Here is a 20,303-nt window from a genome sequence, read left to right as displayed (position 1 = left end):
TGTACCTGGGGGCCATCTCCCCTTGTTATTATTGTTGCAATTAGCATTATCTCAGCACCCATATTCTTATATTAACTAGACACATTCTCTGTTTATGTATTATACATACATGCTTGTAGTTTTTATGACAATAGATATTTTTTGTGACTGTTCTCTAGTTAATATTCAAGATTGCTCCCCTTTTATCATTCAATGCTACTTTGACACCCTATCATACTTTTAGTGCACTATTTTCACTGGTAAATATAATTCTTTTAGAATCTGCAGTGCTGTGCGGGCCTCCGGCGGGTTGCCATGGAAACGGCGCTGGAGAGCGCACATCGCCCCTTGGTGACGTCATCAGCCCCCGTCCAGGAAGCACTCACAGCGTTGGTGATGGTCTGTGTCAGGCTCTATTTAAGGTAAGATTGTTTGTTCTATGGTTGTTACCTTGTCCTGACGAAATTTAGAAATAAATGAAACGCTGACACATCATGCTGCGCTGTCAGCCTGCCTTTGAATCAGCTTGCTGCTTGTGAATAAATCCTATGAGCGCCGCGTTCTCCCACTTGGATATATATATACATATATATAATTAGGGTTGCCATAATATCCCTTGAATCCAGGATACCTATGATTTACACAGGTTCTATGGCTTGAATTTAGCCAGCCACAGAACCTGTGTAAATCTTATGTGTCCCGGATTAAAGGGATATTATGGCAAACCTATTTATTATCTATATATGTAAAAGGCAAATACTACTGACTCATCACAAAATCTCCTGAACCATAAGGACTAGGAACTTGAAATTTGGACAGTAGCCTGCTTTTGTTATGTAGGCACCTACTAAGAAGGGATTTTTCAAAATTCCACCTACAAAGGGGATAAAAGCATACTTACCGATATTCTGGCTGCTCTCTGCGGGAGAGAGCAGCCAGGTCGGCTCAGCGGGCGGGCAGGGGAGGCTGTGCTGTAAAGGAGGGGGTGGCCGGAGGCGTAACAAGGGTGGGACGGGGGCGGAGCAAGGACGGGGTCACAGTGACACCTCCTTTAAGCCACGCCCCCCGCTCTGTAATGCCGCGATCACCGGCATTACACTGCAGGGGGCGTGACTATGATGACGCGATTCAGCAAGAATCGCGTCATCGACTGCCCGGACCGCCCACTTTACACACTAAGTGGGCGGACGGGCAGGGGGGACCCCGCAAATCGGGAGACTTGCCTGCTCTTCCGGGGGACCGGGAGGGTCACCCGATTTTCGGGAGCCTCCTGGCCATTCCGGGAGAGTAGGCAAGTATGGATAAAAGGGGTGAGATAATTCCCCCCTCACAAAGGAGAGGGAGAATTATTAAAGCAGTCCACCCAGCCAGGGCTATAAAGAATGCATGGTGCTGGTGATACCATGTCGCAGAGTGGGGAGGACAGAATGCTTTGTTCCTGGACTTCCTTGCAGTAGCAGTTGCAGAGCACTCCATTATTCAAATAGGGGAGCCACAGCAACTACCACCCCTAAATACTATCTATCTATCTATCTATCTATCTATCTATCTATCTATCTATCTATCTATCTATCTATCTATCTATTATTATTATTATTATTTTTTTTTTTTTCTGATATAAGTACTTAACCAACCTATTTGCAGTCAGGAGAGGATAGTGTCTCAATTATCAGAGGTTAACCTGTCAATAGTGATGAGCGGATTCGGTTTTACTCGGTTTAAACCGAATCCGCTCATCACTACCTGTCAATTGAACTAAACAAGGCCAAACCTCTCAGACAGCAATAAGAGGAAAAGAGACATAGATATTTTGACTATTAAATGCATTAAAGGAAAGCTTGATAGTCAGCAACTGCTTATCTGCTGTGTAAAGGGTACTAAGTATTGTGCAAAGATATTTACCTTTTTACCTCAAAGGAGGAGCCCTAAGGAGAGTGAGAAGCTAAGCAAGGAGACCTAGGACCCTTTGGAATACAGTCAGCCTATCCCTGCAAACCGTACACATTTAACATACAGTGGGCGGAGCTTGGCCTGTCGTCCCATCATTTACAGCACTGAGCAGGGCAGCATCAGAGGCTGGACGGGGCTGAGAAGGAGGCGGGTTATTCTCCTCAGTGCCAGCCTTTTGACAGCATCAATCCGGGGAAGGCCCGCGCAGAGGTGTGGCCTGACAAAGATTGGCAGCAGGGGGTAGATCATGTCCTGTTGTAATTAGTTTACCAGAAAGTCTTTCAAAATGAAAGTTATATGCACGGAAATACTTGAAATTCCATAGCGATGCACAGGTATTCAGCTAAAAAATAATATACCTTGTGCTGTAAACTTTCTTGGTGATTTTTTTTTTTTTAGTAAGTTATTTATTCATTCAGAGTTAGGAGTATGAGCAAAAAAGAGCATTTGCTAAAGGTACAGTATGAACTATGTAGCAATGCAAGTGTGTGGAAAAGCATTTCCCTATATTTTGCATGCAGGGAAAATACTGATTACTTTTATATGTAGTGAACAAATACTGGGCAGCATTGTTTTTACACTGAAATTTAGAATTAAGCTAGGACACACCCTTCCCAACCTTAAATCTCTCTGGAAATTTTAAATACAATCCAGCTGCAATGCAACATGGTTTTACCAAGGTGCAAATTGCTCCTTTTTATGCTCTTAAACTGAATATGCATTAGACGACCTGTGTACCCAGCCTACAGATGCGACGGAATGATATATTGTGTTGTCTGTATACACTGCATGATCTGGTCGCACAATATGTCGTTCCCCCTGCCGCATCCCACTGCATCCGAAAGCAGGGGGTCATCATCCACATCTTCAGATTGAGCACTAGCATAAAGGGCTGAACTAAAGATGCGTCTGATGGGAGCGCGCATGATGCATACACACTGGACGATTTGAACAATTTGTGTTTCCGATCCATTGGAATCAGGCAAATCATTCAAAATATCATCTAGTGTGTACCCAGCTTTATCCTAGCTCTGACTCTAGCAAGGTGTGTGTTATTCTATAAAAGTATTAATAACAATATTTGTGTTTTATAAAAGTAATAAACATATTGACAAAACTTTTAAAATGTACTTCAATATCTGCCAAAAGTAAATAATGTGCAGAAAAAAAACTTATTCTAAAAATCTAATTAGACAATATTTAATCATATAAGGTTAAAATATGAATAACACGTGTTTCATGTATCTGAATTTTCAGTGTTATAAACTGATTTATTCAGTTCTGAAAAAAATCTATGAGGGTAATTCAAACCTGATCGCTCGCTAGCTATTTTTTGCAGTCCTGCGTTCGTATAGTCGGTACCCACCGGGGAGTGTATTTTAGCCATGCAAGTGTGCGATCGCATGTACAACCGAGTGGTACAAAATTATTTTGTGCAGTTTCAGAGTAGCCCAGAACTTATTCAGCCGCTGCGATCACCTCAGCCTGTCCGGGACCGGAATTGACGTCAGACACCCGCCCTGAAAATGCTTGGACACGCCTGCGTTTTTCCAAACACTCCCAGAAAACGGTCGCCGGATCATGTGTTTTGGGGTCTCACCACCTAGAACATTGAATTTGTGGGCCCAAATAATCCTGTCATAGAAGAATTTGGATTCCCAGCTAACCAAGCACCACTACTGTAACGAAAGACCAAATAGTAAGCTTGTCAGATTTAGCTGAACATAAATGCATAAATTATTTCAGGGATCATATGTAGCTCACTAATACTCACTAATTCCAAATATACTGTATATATTTTTTCTTTATGATTCACTGCAAATCAGTTATGATGCGCAATATGCCAGCTCTAAAGTGCATTGGTTTGAACAAGCTTTAGGTTCTCTAAGGGGTGTATGGGTTTATTGTTTAAGATGTCCATATTTACCGAGTCAGACAAGTCCATATTTTGTGTGGCAGACATGGGATGACCGTACCGGCCATCCTTATGTTAATCCAGCTCTACCTACTATACTATGGAGTAGTAACACAATTACAAGTCATTTTTCATAAACCAAATTTCATTTAGCAAAGGCAGATTGCTGTAATCCATTGGTTGCTTTCTTTGAATACATGGTCACTCACTGTGAATGAATGATGGCATTTGGAAATGAATGAGTGAATGCTCATTTTAACATAACCTATAGTATCAATGATACCTGAATGTGTATCAGGAAAAAAAAGTAGGCATACTTATGATTACAATAAATTAAAAATAAACCAGCCCAAGAGAAGCAGTGACTAATATAGTGGCCATTGCTGTTCTGCAAAAGAAAGAGCATTGGTGGAAAGAGGCCCCATATAACACCTATACAACACTTCCCATTGTGCTGTATTTACAGTGAAGTTTAGGCTCTTTAGGTGCCTGCTTATTGAGGGGCTGCCAGCTCACCTCCCCCTGTCTGGCATGATGCAGCAGGGGTGGTAAGCTCTAAGAGTTCAGGGGGGGAATTTGGACAGTTAAAAGTGGAAGCTATTGGGCAGTAAATTGCAGTATCATCCTGATAACTGAGGAGAGGGTCTCCTCAGTTACTGTGAGAAGGGTTTTCTTGGCAGAATGTTATATGTGATGACCAGCACTTCCAGTATACTGTGGCATAGCAGGCTACAAGCATATGCAGTCCCCAAAAGTCACAGGTGACAGTAGCTCCTTAGAGAGCATATTCATGAATCTAGCGGTGCTCAAGGAAACAATACAGTACAGGCTGAGTCTCCCATATCCAACATTCAGAAATACAGAATATTCCAAAATATGGAACTTTTTGAGCACCAACTGAGACAGTGACACTTTTGCTTTCTGATGTGTCACTGTACACAAACTTTGATTAATGTACAAAATTATTATAAATATTGTAAAGTATATAGTTAGGGTCGTTTGCTGGGTTGTCCCCTCAGGCATGCTGCACGCCCGATGGGATGATCCTGGCAATGACACCATTCATTCTAAATGCTGCTGTGAACTATATATCTTGCGGTCATGTGACATATCGTTCAATGTGTTTAGTCAACTGATAAATTGTTATATTGGTTTTGCAGTCAGCTGGGAAACACATTGATTTGATGTATACCCAGATTAAGACTGAGCAAGTGACTGTGTTCCTGGACAACCCATATTGCAATGTAAGGAGTACAAATAAGTAATCTTTTTGCATGTGAGGTAAATACTGGCTGCTTTTGCATGTAGCCCACAAATGCTGGACAGCTTTAGATGTGAGTTTGGACACACCACTCCCAAATCTCAATCTCTCCATATTTTAAATATGCCCCACCTGCAGTGCAACAGTTTGTCATGCAAAGTAGTGCCCCTGATCATTCCTAAAGACTTTTTATTCTATGTATTGGTAATGATTTTTCCTTCCTTCCCTCAAAACGTCATATATAGAATAATTGACAATTTTGGCCCAGATGTATCAAGCCTTGGAGAGTGATAAATTGCATGGTAATAAAGTGCCAACCAGCCAGCTCCTAACTGCCTTGGCAGCTGGTTGGTTGGTACTTTATCACTGTGTAATTTATCACTCATCAAGGCTTGATAATTCTGTTCCCTAATGTTAAAAGAGTCTTGACAAATTTTATACACTGTTTTATTTACTATTTATTATTAGTTAATACTCTTCCAAAATTATTTGTTCTTTTTATGTTTATCATTGCATAAAGACATTTACAGAACAACATGAGTATTTTATGCTTTTAAGCTTAAGTACAAATAAATACGTCTCTTGAGAGAGAAAATAACTGTTTGGAACAATGTAATTATTTAAACAAGGCTGAAAGTCATCATCACATGATGTTTTCCCAGAGTGGATAAATGCCTAGTGAACTGAGTGAACTCTATGAACCTAATGACTACAGTACTATCTGAGGTGAACTGGTGCATTTCACAAAGCAGATAAGATGACAAATTATAATAAAGCAATCTTGATGGACATATGAAAAATTGATTCAATTAGCTTCTGAAGTATAGTAATTAAGGGCTGGGTTACATGGGTGCTCTAGAACACCCTAATCTTGTCCCAAGGTTATTTTATTCTATAGAGAAGTTTTACTGGGATAGGCTTACTCAGCATAATACTAAGTGGACAAGAAATTGTGTTCTCTTGTCACACCATAGCAATTCTAATATGTTTCATTTTGACACAACATTTACTCTGGTGAGAATTGTAATAAGGCTTCTTTGTGTAATTAGGCATTTGTGGGCTGGGCTCCCTAGCAAAAAATATGTAATCATGAAGAGGCAATGGGCCTGATTCAGAGATTAACATTATAGAGGGAACCTGCTGTATGATAGCATTAATAATCTACAAACTGCACATGAGCATGTCCAATAAAAGTCCTACTTCACACACGTGATGTCCAACGCAGCTCACTGTGTTTGCTTAAGCTGTCGTATGGACCCAAACAGAGGACAGAGGAAAGTGGGCGTGAGTGTACTTGGCGGGTGGAAAATCTGTGAATGTGGACGTGCAATGGGTATACACAGTGGAAACACTACAGTTTTATTTATGTGCATATTAGACACTTCACTAGAGTAGTTGAGTGTTTACTCAGAACAAGATATTAATATAGACTGATCATCTAAACTATTGGTAATATGACTACTAGGGGAAGCATCACATTCAGGTGAGATTCATCCTAATGCTTTCTATAACACTGTGATACTCAAATGGTGTATAGCAGCATGTGTCAAACGTACTGTATCCCAACTGGTAAAGAAACGTGAACTTTATTGCTTACATTAACACAACATAAATGACTCAGACTGCAGACTGTTTACAAGTAACCCCCCAAAATTTGACCCTGTATTAAAGCACTTGTTTGCTTTTAAAGATATCTGTTATGATATTGTCATGGGGCCTACTCTGTTCCGAGGGCTACCAGGTGGCATTCATACAATTCCACTTGCCCAGCAGACCTTTAGCCTCCTGCTAAGCTAGGCTTCACCTTTAGCAGCTGCCTTTCCAGGGTGAATTGTGTCCACCCCATACTCAGATGCCCCCCAGGACTTATGTATGGACAAGCCGACTATGGGAGGCTGGGCAAGAGAATGGTATAGTACTGAGAGATGCTCACAGGGTGCAACCTAGATAAAATGCCCAATACACAGCTGATACAAGTAACAGAATGTACGTGAGTGTAACAATGCACAGGATGGTGTTTGAAATTAAACTCAACTGTATGAGAATGCAACAATGCACAGGGTGGAATAAGCAACGGAGAATTACTGTATGTGAATGCAACAATGCACAAGATAGTAAACAATAAAGAGCAAAGAAAAATCTGTGTGGACAGTCCAGACAAAACCTGATTTCAAGGTGGACTGGATCTGATCAGGAACACAACAAGGCAAGATACTGACTTCAGGAATATGCTGAGCTGACAGGTACTCACATGAAGCAGGAACTTATAACCAGTGATTTGTGAGAGACCAGGAAGGGAATATAAATGATGCTTACACCAATAAGAATACTGTAGTCTAATTAAACAAAACTCTATGCAGCTGCCCTGCTGCACATATATTACGGGTTCACTACGGCTGGCCGGCGGTCGGGCTCCCGGCGACCAGCATCCCGGCGCCGGGAGCCCGACCGCCGGCTTACCGACAGCTTGGCGAGCGCAAATGAGCCCCTTGCGGGCACGCTGCGCTCGCCACGCTACGGGCACGGTGGCGCGCTACGCGCGCCACACTATTTTATGCTCCCTCTATGGGGGTCGTGGACCCCCACGAGGGAAAATAATTGTCGGTATTCCGGCTGTCGGGCTCCCGGCGCCGGTATACTGAGCGCCGGGAGCCCGACCGCCGGCAAACAGAAGACCACCCTATATTACACCCTAAGCATTGGGGAACGCCATCTGCCTCCAGCATCCCCGTTGCTAGGAGTCTGGTGGTTCCCAGCACCCGGCATCCACCTGTTGCAAGGGGCCGGGCGGGGACCAGGAGGCATTGTGCCCAGTATCAGCCTATTGCTAGATGCTGGGTGGGGATCAGTGGGAGACGCAGCGTCCCAGCTCCCTGGCAACGGCTGGGACGTGCATCTCCTGCTGCAGCTGCTGCTAACAGATAATTAGTCATGAATAACAAATACTGTTTTTGTCCACACCTTTCATAAACAAATTTTTACATCATAATATGCAAATACACATGTATCCATATTGTACTTTTTGTTTTATTATTTTTGTTAAAGCTTAATCTTTGTGCCAACACCAATGTGTATGTGAAGTTGTCCAGTTTAAAAGTAGCTTATAGATAATCAATACCCTCATATGCACACTGGAAAATGTCATTTGGAACACTCTATACAAAATGGCACTAATATTTCACACACACACAACTCCGGTCTGATCTTCTAGGCCTGTGGCCATGGATGAAATGATCATTGCCAGGGTTGGGGGACTGTGCATCTAAGTTGAAGGGTTCTCTAGCAGGTGGTTTTGCCATTGGTGTGCAGGGCTCAGGGAACCTGATCACCATATCCCTCAATCCTTGGGAAAGAAGAGCAGAGTTCTACTGCATGCCACTGCTTATGGTCTCAATCTGCCTTTCCAGGAGCTCATTTTAGCTTCCAGTGATGCCGCAATCTCCAGGAGGATCCTCTCTTTGCACTTAGATTCTGCCAGGATCCTCTGGAGAACGTGGTCACTGGTGCTGGTACTGATGGTAGTGGTGATGTGGGTGTTACAGTGAAGTGCGGTGAGCAGGCTCTTTCAGAGGTTCATAGAGGCCTGGGGAAATACAAATTTAGAGCCCCCCCCAACTCCCTTTTCTTAAAAAAAATTAACATGCATTTATAATGTATTTTAAATTGATTTTAATGCTTAACTTTATAAAAACTTACAAATAAAATGCTCTATACATACAGTATACTGATGTGCTGGATTATTGGAGAACTGAAATTAGTGCTTTTCTAGTTTAAGTGCTAGGATTGAACTTTTAGTACTTGGAAATTACACACACAGATACAGATGTGTCCTCTAACATCATTGCAGCATAACGTGTAGCGGGCGCCATGCAACTTACGATAGCTCTTTGCGTTATAATTCCCGTTATAAGTTGTGTTTTAAATGTAATGTCACATTATAATTGTAACGTGCAGTACTACTTTCTGTCCACCAGATGTCGCTTTTCCTAAACTTTACAGTGCATGCCTAAATAGCCAACGGACCCTTCCTAGCGTCGCCTGCTGATTGGCTGACATTTATTGTGACAATAAAGAACCATTAATCGCTTCCCTTTATATAAAAGAAATCCCCTTTCTACAAAATACAATGCCACACTGCCGCCCTGTTCACAGTATTCATTTTGTCATTACATTGTGTACTAGAGTCTGGATTCTATTAACATAAACAGCTTTATTATCTCAGAAAGCATTCCAGGTTTAGTTTCTACCAAATGGATAGAAACATGAAATCCACTCGTGACTTCCAGATGGTCTCCATTGCTGTTCCACCATTTACATTATGCTGCATACAGTAGTACACAGGCCCTGGAAGAAACTGCACTCTACACACAGGTCACATCACATATACACCAGGGGTGCTTACTCTTATCACAGATCGCTGTGGCCTAATGAATACTGTCACCGCCTGCAATGCGTGCACCTTTGGCTTCAATCCCAAGTGGGCCATGCATTTAAAATTTCTTCTACAGTATTCTGTGCCACGGTATGCTGAGGCGCTATTTACACTATATTGGTTACGGTCAAGGCAGTTCCCTACACTACAGTATGCAACTCAAAGCAGGTTTCTGCACCTCCCCCCATTGATCAATTATTAGTATCCATTCCCACTGAGCTCACTGATGCCTGTACCGAAGCACCTCCCCCAGCCACGCTGCCACCCATTCACACTATTGATTTTGTTATTACATTATGTACTTAGCTCTGGATTTTAGTAGCATAAACAGCTTTATTATGTCAGAAAGAATTCAAGGTTTAGTTGCTATCAAATGGATAGAAACATGAAATCCACTGTACCACAGGTTCCTATCCCATTCATAGTGGTGGAACTAGAAATTTTTCTTCCCAAAGCCAAAATACTCTCTGCCCCCCCCCCCCCCCCCCGTAATAATTGACACTAGCAAAGTGAAGAATTTGCGTGCCAAAAGGGGCGTGGCTTCATTAAAACAGGTGTGGTTTCATTGAAAGGGGCATGGTATTGCAGGAAAAGACTACCTTATACCCCAGTTTTGCAACCTGCACGCCGAGACATTGGCGACCACAGGGAAAAATAATAATCCTGATTCATTCCCCTTACATTATTTGTGATTATTCCTCCTTATAGTAATGCCCCTTACACATTATGCCACACACTGCAATGGCCCTTACGCATTATGCCACACACCGTAATGCCTGTGACACATTATGCCACACCACAATGCCCATTATAAATTATGCCACACACTGCAGTGTCCCTGAGACATTATACCACACACCATAATACCTGTGACACATTATGACACACACTGTAATGCCTGTGACACATTACGCCACGCATCACAATGCCCGTTATACATTATGCTACACACTACAATGCCCCTGAGATATTATACCACATACAATGCCCGTGATACAGTATACCACACACCGTCATGCCTGTGACACATTATGACACACGCCGCGATGCCCGTTATACATTATACCACTCACTGCAATGTCCCTAAGACATCATGTCACATACAATGCCCGTGATACAGTATACCATACACCGTCATGTCTGCAAAACATTATGACACACACTGCAATGCCCGTTATACATTATACCACACAGTGCAATGCCCATGAGACAGTATACCACATACAACGCACGTGACAGTATGCCACACACCGTCATGTCTGTGACACATTATGACACACACCACAATGCCCGTTATACATTATACCACACACTGCAATGCCCCTGTGACATTATACCACATACAATGCCCGTTATACAGTATACCACACACCATCATGCCTGTGACACATTATGACACACACCATAATGCCTGGTATTCATTATACCACATACCACAATGTCCGTGATACATTTTGCCATACATCGCAATGCCCGTTATATATTATGCCACACACTGCAATGCCCATTACACCTTAAACCCTACAGTAAGGCTTCTAATTACTTTTAAATTACCTGATCATTGCCAAGGGTTTTATGATCTTGGTTCCATGCGCGGTGCCACGGGTTTTCATGCTCAGGGTGTCATGCTCGTTGCCAGGGGTTTTATGCACAGGCTGTTATGCTCGTTGCAAGAGGTTTCATGCGCTGGGTGTCAAGCTCATTGCCAGGGGGTAATGCTTGTTGCCAGGAATTTCATGCTCTGGGTGTCATGCTCATTGCCAGAGATTTCATGCGCTGGGTGTTATTCTCGTTGCCAGAGGTTTCATGTGCTGGGTGTCAAGCTCTTTGCCAGGGGGTAATGCTTGTTGACAGGGATTTCATGCACTGGGTGTCATGCTCGTTGCCAGAGGTTTCATGTTCTGGGTGTTATGGTCATTGTTAGAGGTTTCATTCGCTGGGTGTCAAGGTCGTTGCCAGGGGGTAATGCTTGTTGCCAGGTATTTCATGTACTGGGTGTCATGCTTGTTAGTTGTTGCTAGAGAGTAATGCTGCCCAACCTGTTTAGTGAGCCACGGGCAATGCTGCCCAAACCCCCCTTCCCGCTGCTGCTGAAGGTTGTAGTGAGCCGCGGGCACCTCTGCCCGACCCCCAGTTGCTGCTGCCACTGCACAAGGGTGGCAAGGTGGCAGGGCTGCAGGGTGCAGCGGCCAGCACTATGTGCTCCCGCAGGTCCTGGCACTTCATAGAAGCTAGAGGTCAAGTATAACCTGTAGCATGTCTCTTCCATGGCGGCGGGCCATTTTGGAAGGGACATTTAGCAGATTGACATGCGGATGGCTAGTCCGCATGTCAATCTGCTCTGAATCAGTGACGGCATCCCCGCAGCCCTGCACCTCCAAGCTTCCACAGTGGCTGCAGGGGGGGGGACTTACGCCACTGGCCATTCACATTACGCTGCATACTGTAGTACACAGACCCTGGAAGAAACCGCACTCCACACACAGGTCACATCACATAAAAAGATGGGTCCACGGTTATCTTGGCTAGTTTGCTGCGCCTAGGCACAACTTGGTTTATTAACATAAACCCTTCATCTATTGTTCTCAGCTGCAATACAATACAGAGAACAATACAGCAGGGGATTAAGTCATTACAACAGGGGATTAAGTCCGACTGCCCATTCTCAGTTAATCCTATTAAAGGTCAAGATAAACATGGACCCATCTGTACACCAGGGGTGGTTACTGTTACCACAGATCACTGTGGCCTAATGAATACTGTCATCACCTGCAATGCATGCACTCTTTGGTTTTATCCCAAGCACAGTGTGCAATAATAATTATTTTTTTCAAAATTGGGCGCACCACTTGGAATCGTAGCCAAGGGTGCACACACTGCAAGCAGTGACAGTAGTCATTAGGCCACAGCCACTGTGATAAGTCTAAGCACCCCTGGTGTATATGTGATGTGACCTGTGTGTGGAGTGCAGTTTCTTCCAGGGTCTGTGTACTACAGTATGCAGTGTAATGCAAATGGCAGCAAAACAATGGAGACCATCTGGAAGTCACATTAATGAGATAGGAACCATTGGTACAGTTGATTTCATGTTTCTATCCATTTGGTAGCAACTAAACCTGGAATGCTTTCTGAGATAATAAAGCTGTTTATGCTACTAAAATCCAGAACTTAGTACACAATGTAATAACAAAATCAATAGATACCAGGACTCAGCATACAATGTAGTGATGAGCACCGGAAATTTTTCGGGTTTTGTGTTTTGGTTTTGGGTTCGGTTCCGCGGCCGTGTTTTGGGTTCGAACGCGTTTTGGCAAAACCTCACCGAATTTTTTTTGTCGGATTCGGGTGTGTTTTGGATTCGGGTGTTTTTTTCAAAAAACCCTAAAAAACAGCTTAAATCATAGAATTTGGGGGTCATTTTGATCCCAAAGTATTATTAACCTCAATAACCATAATTTCCACTAATTTGCAGTCTATTCTGAACACCTCACACCTCACAATATTATTTTTAGTCCTAAAATTTGCACCGAGGTCGCTGGATGGCTAAGCTAAGCGACCCAAGTGGCCGACACAAACACCTGGCCCATCTAGGAGTGGCACTGCAGTGTCACGCAGGATGGCCCTTCCAAAAAACACTCCCCAAACAGCACATGATGCAAAGAAAAAAAGAGGCGCAATGAGGTAGCTGTGTGAGTAAGCTAAGCGACCTTAGTGGCCGACACAAACACCTGGCCCATCTAGGAGTGGCACTGCAGTGTCACGCAGGATGGCCCTTCCAAAAAACACTCCCCAAACAGCACATGACGCAAAGAAAAAAAGAGGCGCAATGAGGTAGCTGTGTGAGTAAGCTAAGCGACCCTAGTGGCCGACACAAACACCTGGCCCATCTAGGAGTGTCACTGCAGTGTCACGCAGGATGGCCCTTCCAAAAAACACCCCCCAAACAGCACATGACGCAAAGAAAAATGAAAGAAAAAAGAGGTGCAAGATGGAATTGTCCTTGGGCCCTCCCACCCACCCTTATGTTGTATAAACAGGACATGCACACTTTAACCAACCCATCATTTCAGTGACAGGGTCTGCCACACGACTGTGACTGAAATGACGGGTTGGTTTGGACCCCCACCAAAAAAGAAGCAATTAATCTCTCCTTGCACAAACTGGCTCTACAGAGGCAAGATGTCCACCTCATCATCATCCTCCGATATATCACCGTGTACATCCCCCTCCTCACAGATTATCAATTCGTCCCCACTGGAATCCACCATCTCAGCTCCCTGTGTACTTTGTGGAGGCAATTGCTGCTGGTGAATGTCTCCACGGAGGAATTGATTATAATTCATTTTAATGAACATCATCTTCTCCACATTTTCTGGATGTAACCTCGTACGCCGATTGCTGACAAGGTGAGCGGCGGCACTAAACACTCTTTCGGAGTACACACTTGTGGGAGGGCAACTTAGGTAGAATAAAGCCAGTTTGTGCAAGAGCCTCCAAATTGCCTCTTTTTCCTGCCAGTATAAGTACGGACTGTCTGACGTGCCTACTTGGATGCGGTCACTCATATAATCCTCCACCATTCTTTCAATGGGGAGAGAATCATATGCAGTGACAGTAGACGACATGTCCGTAATCGTTGTCAGGTCCTTCAGTCCGGACCAGATGTCAGCATCAGCAGTCGCTCCAGACTGCCCTGCATCACCGCCAGCGGGTGGGCTCGTAATTCTGAGCCTTTTCCTCGCACCCCCAGTTGCGGGAGAATGTGAAGGAGGAGATGTTGACAGGTCGCGTTCCGCTTGACTTGACAATTTTGTCACCAGCAGTTCTTTGAACCCCAGCAGACTTGTGTCTGCCGGAAAGAGAGATCCAAGGTAGGTTTTAAATCTAGGATCGAGCACGGTGGCCAAAATGTAGTGCTCTGATTTCAACAGATTAACCACCCGTGAATCCTTGTTAAGCGAATTAAGGGCTCCATCCACAAGTCCCACATGCCTAGCGGAATCGCTCTGTGTTAGCTCCTCCTTCAATGTCTCCAGCTTCTTCTGCAAAAGCCTGATGAGGGGAGTGACCTGACTCAGGCTGGCAGTGTCTGAACTGACTTCACGTGTGGCAAGTTCAAAAGGTTGCAGAACCTTGCACAACGTTGAAATCATTCTCCACTGCGCTTGAGACAGGTGCATTCCACCTCCTATATCGTGCTCAGTTGTATAGGCTTGAATGGCCTTTTGCTGCTCCTCCAACCTCTGGAGCATATAGAGGGTTGAATTCAACCTCGTTACCACTTCTTGCTTCAGATGATGGCAGGGCAGGTTCAGGCGTTTTTGGTGGTGCTCCAGTCTTCTGTACGTGGTGCCTGTACGCCGAAAGTGTCCCGCAATTCTTCTGGCCACCGACAGCATCTCTTGCACGCCCCTCTCGTTTTTTAAATAATTCTGCACCACCAAATTCAAGGTATGTGCAAAACATGGGACGTGCTGGAATTTGCCCAGATTTAATGCACACACAATATTGCTGACGTTGTCCGATGCCACAAATCCACAGGAGAGTCCAATTGGGGTAAGCCATTCTGCGATGATCTTCCTCAGTTGCCGTAAGAGGTTTTTAGCTGTGTGCGTATTCTGGAAAGCGGTGATACAAAGCGTAGCCTGCCTAGGAAAGAGTTGGCGTTTGCGAGATGCTGCTACTGGTGCCGCCGCTGCTGTTCTTGCGGCGGGAGTCCATACATCTACCCAGTGGGCTGTCACAGTCATATAGTCCTGAGCCTGCCCTGCTCCACTTGTCCACATGTCCGTGGTTAAGTGGACATTGGGTACAACTGCATTTTTTAGGACACTGGTGAGTCTTTTTCTGAGGTCTGTGTACATTTTCGGTATCGCCTGCCTAGAGAAATGGAACCTAGATGGTATTTGGTACCGGGGACACAGTACCTCCAACAAGTCTCTAGTTGCCTCTGCAGTAATGATGGATACCGGAACCACGTTTCTCACCGCCCAGGATGCCAAGGCCTCAGTTATCCGCTTTGCAGCAGGATGACTGCTGTGATATTTCATCTTCCTCGCAAAGGACTGTTGGACAGTCAATTGCTTGGTGGAAGTAGTAAAAGTGGTCTTACGAGTACGACTTCCCCTCTGGGATGACCATCGACTCCCAGCAGCAACAACAGCAGCGCCAGCAGCAGTAGGCGTTACACGCAAGGATGCATCGGAGGAATCCCAGGCAGGAGAGGACTCGTCATAATTGCCAGTGACATGGCCTGCAGGACTATTGGCATTCCTGGGGAAGGAGGAAATTGACACTGAGGGAGTTGGTGGGGTGGTTTGCGTGAGCTTGGTTACAAGAGGAAGGGATTTACTGGTCAGTGGACTGCTTCCGCTGTCGCCCAAAGTTTTTGAACTTGTCACTGACTTATGATGAATGCGCTGCAGGTGACGTATAAGGGAGGATGTTCCGAGGTGGTTAACGTCCTTACCCCTACTTATTACAGCTTGACAAAGGCAACACACGGCTTGACAAATGTTGTCCGCATTTCTGTTGAAATACTTCCACACCGAAGAGCTGATTTTTTTGGTATTTTCACCAGGCATGTCAATGGCCATATTCCTCCCACGGACAACAGGTGTCTCCCCGGGTGCCTGACTTAAACAAACCACCTCACCATCAGAATCCTCCTGGTCAATTTCCTCCCCAGCGCCAGCAACACCCATATCCTCCTCATCCTGGTGTACTTCAACACTGACATCTTCAATCTGACTATCAGGAACTGGACTGCGGGTGCTCCTTCCAGCACTTGCAGGGGGCGTGCAAATGGTGGAAGGCGCATGCTCCTCACGTCCAGTGTTGGGAAGGTCAGGCATCGCAAACGACACAATTGGACTCTCCTTGTGGATTTGTGATTTCGAAGAACGCACAGTTCTTTGCTGTGCTTTTGCCAGCTTGAGTCTTTTCATTTTTCTAGCGAGAGGCTGAGTGCTTCCATCCTCATGTGAAGCTGAACCACTAGCCATGAACATAGGCCAGGGCCTCAGCCGTTCCTTGCCACTCCGTGTGGTAAATGGCATATTGGCAAGTTTACGCTTCTCCTCCGACAATTTTATTTTAGATTTTTGAGTCCTTTTTTTACTGATATTTGGTGTTTTGGATTTTACATGCTCTGTACTATGACATTGGGCATCGGCCTTGGCAGACGACGTTGCTGGCATTTCATCGTCTCGGCCATGACTAGTGGCAGCAGCTTCAGCACGAGGTGGAAGTCGATCTTGATCTTTCCCTATTTTTGGAACCTCAACATTTTTGTTCTCCATATTTTAATAGGCACAACTAAAAGGCACCTCAGGTAAACAATGGAGATGGATGGATACTAGTATACTTATGGATGGACGAGCGACTGCCGACACAGAGGTAGCTACAGCCGTGGACTACCATACTGCGTCTGCTGCTAATATAGACTGGATGATAATGATATAAAAAATATATATATATATATATATATCACTACTGCAGCCGGACAGGTATATATTATATAATGACGGACCTGCTGGACACTGTCAGCTCAGCACTGCAGACTCCTAAAGTAAGCTACTAGTATCAAGAAGATAGAAAAAAAAAAACACCACAGGTAGGTGGTATACAATTATGGATGGACGAGCGACTGCCGACACAGAGGTAGCTATAGCCGTGGACTACCGTACTGCGTCTGCTGCTAATATAGACTGGATGATAATGATATAAAAATATATATATATATCACTACTGCAGCCGGATAGGTATATATTATATAATGACGGACCTGCTGGACACTGTCAGCTCAGCACTGCAGACTCCTAAAGTAAGCTACTAGTATCAAGAAGATAGAAAGAAAAAAAAACACCACAGGTAGGTGGTATACAATTATGGATGGACGAGCGACTGCCGACACAGAGGTAGCTACAGCCGTGGACTACCATACTGCGTCTGCTGCTAATATAGACTGGATGATAATGATATAAAAAATATATATATATATCACTACTGCAGCCGGACAGGTATATATTATATAATGACGGACCTGCTGGACACTGTCAGCTCAGCACTGCAGACTCCTAAAGTAAGCTACTAGTATCAAGAAGATAGAAAAAAAAAAAAAACACCACGGGTAGGTGGTATACAATTATGGATGGACGAGCGACTGCCGACACAGAGGTAGCTATAGCCGTGGACTACCGTACTGCGTCTGCTGCTAATATAGACTGGATGATAATGAGATATAAAATATATATATATCACTACTGCAGCCGGACAGGTATATATTATATAATGACGGACCTGCTGGACACTGTCAGCTCAGCACTGCAGACTCCTAAAGTAAGCTACTAGTAGTATCAAGAAGATAGAAAAAAAAAAAACCACCACAGGTAGGCGGTATACAATTATGGATGGACGAGCGACTGCCGACACAGAGGTAACTACAGCCGTGGACTACCGTACTGCGTCTGCTGCTAATATAGACTGGATGATAATGAGATATAAAATATATATATATCACTACTGCAGCCGGACAGGTATATATTATATAATGACGGACCTGCTGGACACTGTCAGCTCAGCACTGCAGACTCCTAAAGTAAGCTACTAGTATCAAGAAGATAGAAAAAAAAAAACACCACAGGTAGGTGGTATACAATTATGGATGGACGAGCGACTGCCGACACAGAGGTAGCTATAGCCGTGGACTACCGTACTGCGTCTGCTGCTAATATAGACTGGATGATAATGATATAAAAATATATATATATATCACTACTGCAGCCGGATAGGTATATATTATATAATGACGGACCTGCTGGACACTGTCAGCTCAGCACTGCAGACTCCTAAAGTAAGCTACTAGTATCAAGAAGATAGAAAGAAAAAAAAACACCACAGGTAGGTGGTATACAATTATGGATGGACGAGCGACTGCCGACACAGAGGTAGCTACAGCCGTGGACTACCATACTGCGTCTGCTGCTAATATAGACTGGATGATAATGATATAAAAAATATATATATATATCACTACTGCAGCCGGACAGGTATATATTATATAATGACGGACCTGCTGGACACTGTCAGCTCAGCACTGCAGACTCCTAAAGTAAGCTACTAGTATCAAGAAGATAGAAAAAAAAAAAACACCACGGGTAGGTGGTATACAATTATGGATGGACGAGCGACTGCCGACACAGAGGTAGCTATAGCCGTGGACTACCGTACTGCGTCTGCTGCTAATATAGACTGGATGATAATGAGATATAAAATATATATATATCACTACTGCAGCCGGACAGGTATATATTATATAATGACGGACCTGCTGGACACTGTCAGCTCAGCACTGCAGACTCCTAAAGTAAGCTACTAGTAGTATCAAGAAGATAGAAAAAAAAAAAAACCACCACAGGTAGGTGGTATACAATTATGGATGGACGAGCGACTGCCGACACAGAGGTAACTACAGCCGTGGACTACCGTACTGCGTCTGCTGCTAATATAGACTGGATGATAATGAGATATAAAATATATATATATCACTACTGCAGCCGGACAGGTATATATTATATAATGACGGACCTGCTGGACACTGTCAGCTCAGCACTGCAGACTCCTAAAGTAAGATACTAGTAGTATCAAGAAGATAGAAAAAAAAAAAAACACCACAGGTAGGTGGTATACAATTATGGATGGACGAGCGACTGCCGACACAGAGGTAGCTACAGCCGTGGACTACCGTACTGCGTCTGCTGCTAGTATAGACTGGATGATAATGAGATATAAAATATATATATATCACTACTGCAGCCGGACAGGTATATATTATATAATGACGGACCTGCTGGACACTGTCAGCTCAGCACTGCAGACTCCTAAAGTAAGCTACTAGTATCAAGAAGATAGAAAAAAAAAAAAAACACCACCGGTAGGTGGTATACAATTATGGATGGACGAGCGACTGCCGACACAGAGGTAGCTACAGCCGTGGACTACCGTACTGCGTCTGCTGCTAATATAGACTGGATGATAATGAGATATAAAATATATATATATCACTACTGCAGCCGGACAGGTATATATTATATAATGACGGACCTGCTGGACACTGTCAGCTCAGCACTGCAGACTCCTAAAGTAAGCTACTAGTAGTATCAAGAAGATAGAAAAAAAAAAAAACACCACAGGTAGGTGGTATACAATTATGGATGGACGAGCGACTGCCGACACAGAGGTAGCTACAGCCGTGGACTACCGTACTGCGTCTGCTGCTAATATAGACTGGATGATAATGAGATATAAAATATATATATATATCACTACTGCAGCCGGACAGGTATATATTATATAATGACGGACCTGCTGGACACTGTCAGCTCAGCACTGCAGACTCCTAAAGTAAGCTACTAGTATCAAGAAGATAGAAAAAAAAAAAACACCACCGGTAGGTGGTATACAATTATGGATGGACGAGCGACTGCCGACACAGAGGTAGCTACAGCCGTGGACTACCGTACTGCGTCTGCTGCTAATATAGACAGGATGATAATGAGATATAAAATATATATATATCACTACTGCAGCCGGATAGGTATATATTATATAATGACGGACCTGCTGGACACTGTCAGCTCAGCACTGCAGACTCCTAAAGTAAGCTACTAGTATCAAGAAGATAGAAAAAAAAAAAAACCACCACGGGTAGGTGGTATACAATTATGGATGGACGAGCGACTGCCGACACAGAGGTAGCTACAGCC

Source organism: Pseudophryne corroboree, chromosome 1 (genome assembly GCF_028390025.1).
Source record: "Pseudophryne corroboree isolate aPseCor3 chromosome 1, aPseCor3.hap2, whole genome shotgun sequence".
Classification (NCBI taxonomy): domain Eukaryota; kingdom Metazoa; phylum Chordata; class Amphibia; order Anura; family Myobatrachidae; genus Pseudophryne; species Pseudophryne corroboree.
Note: the sequence above shows the minus strand (reverse complement) of the source record.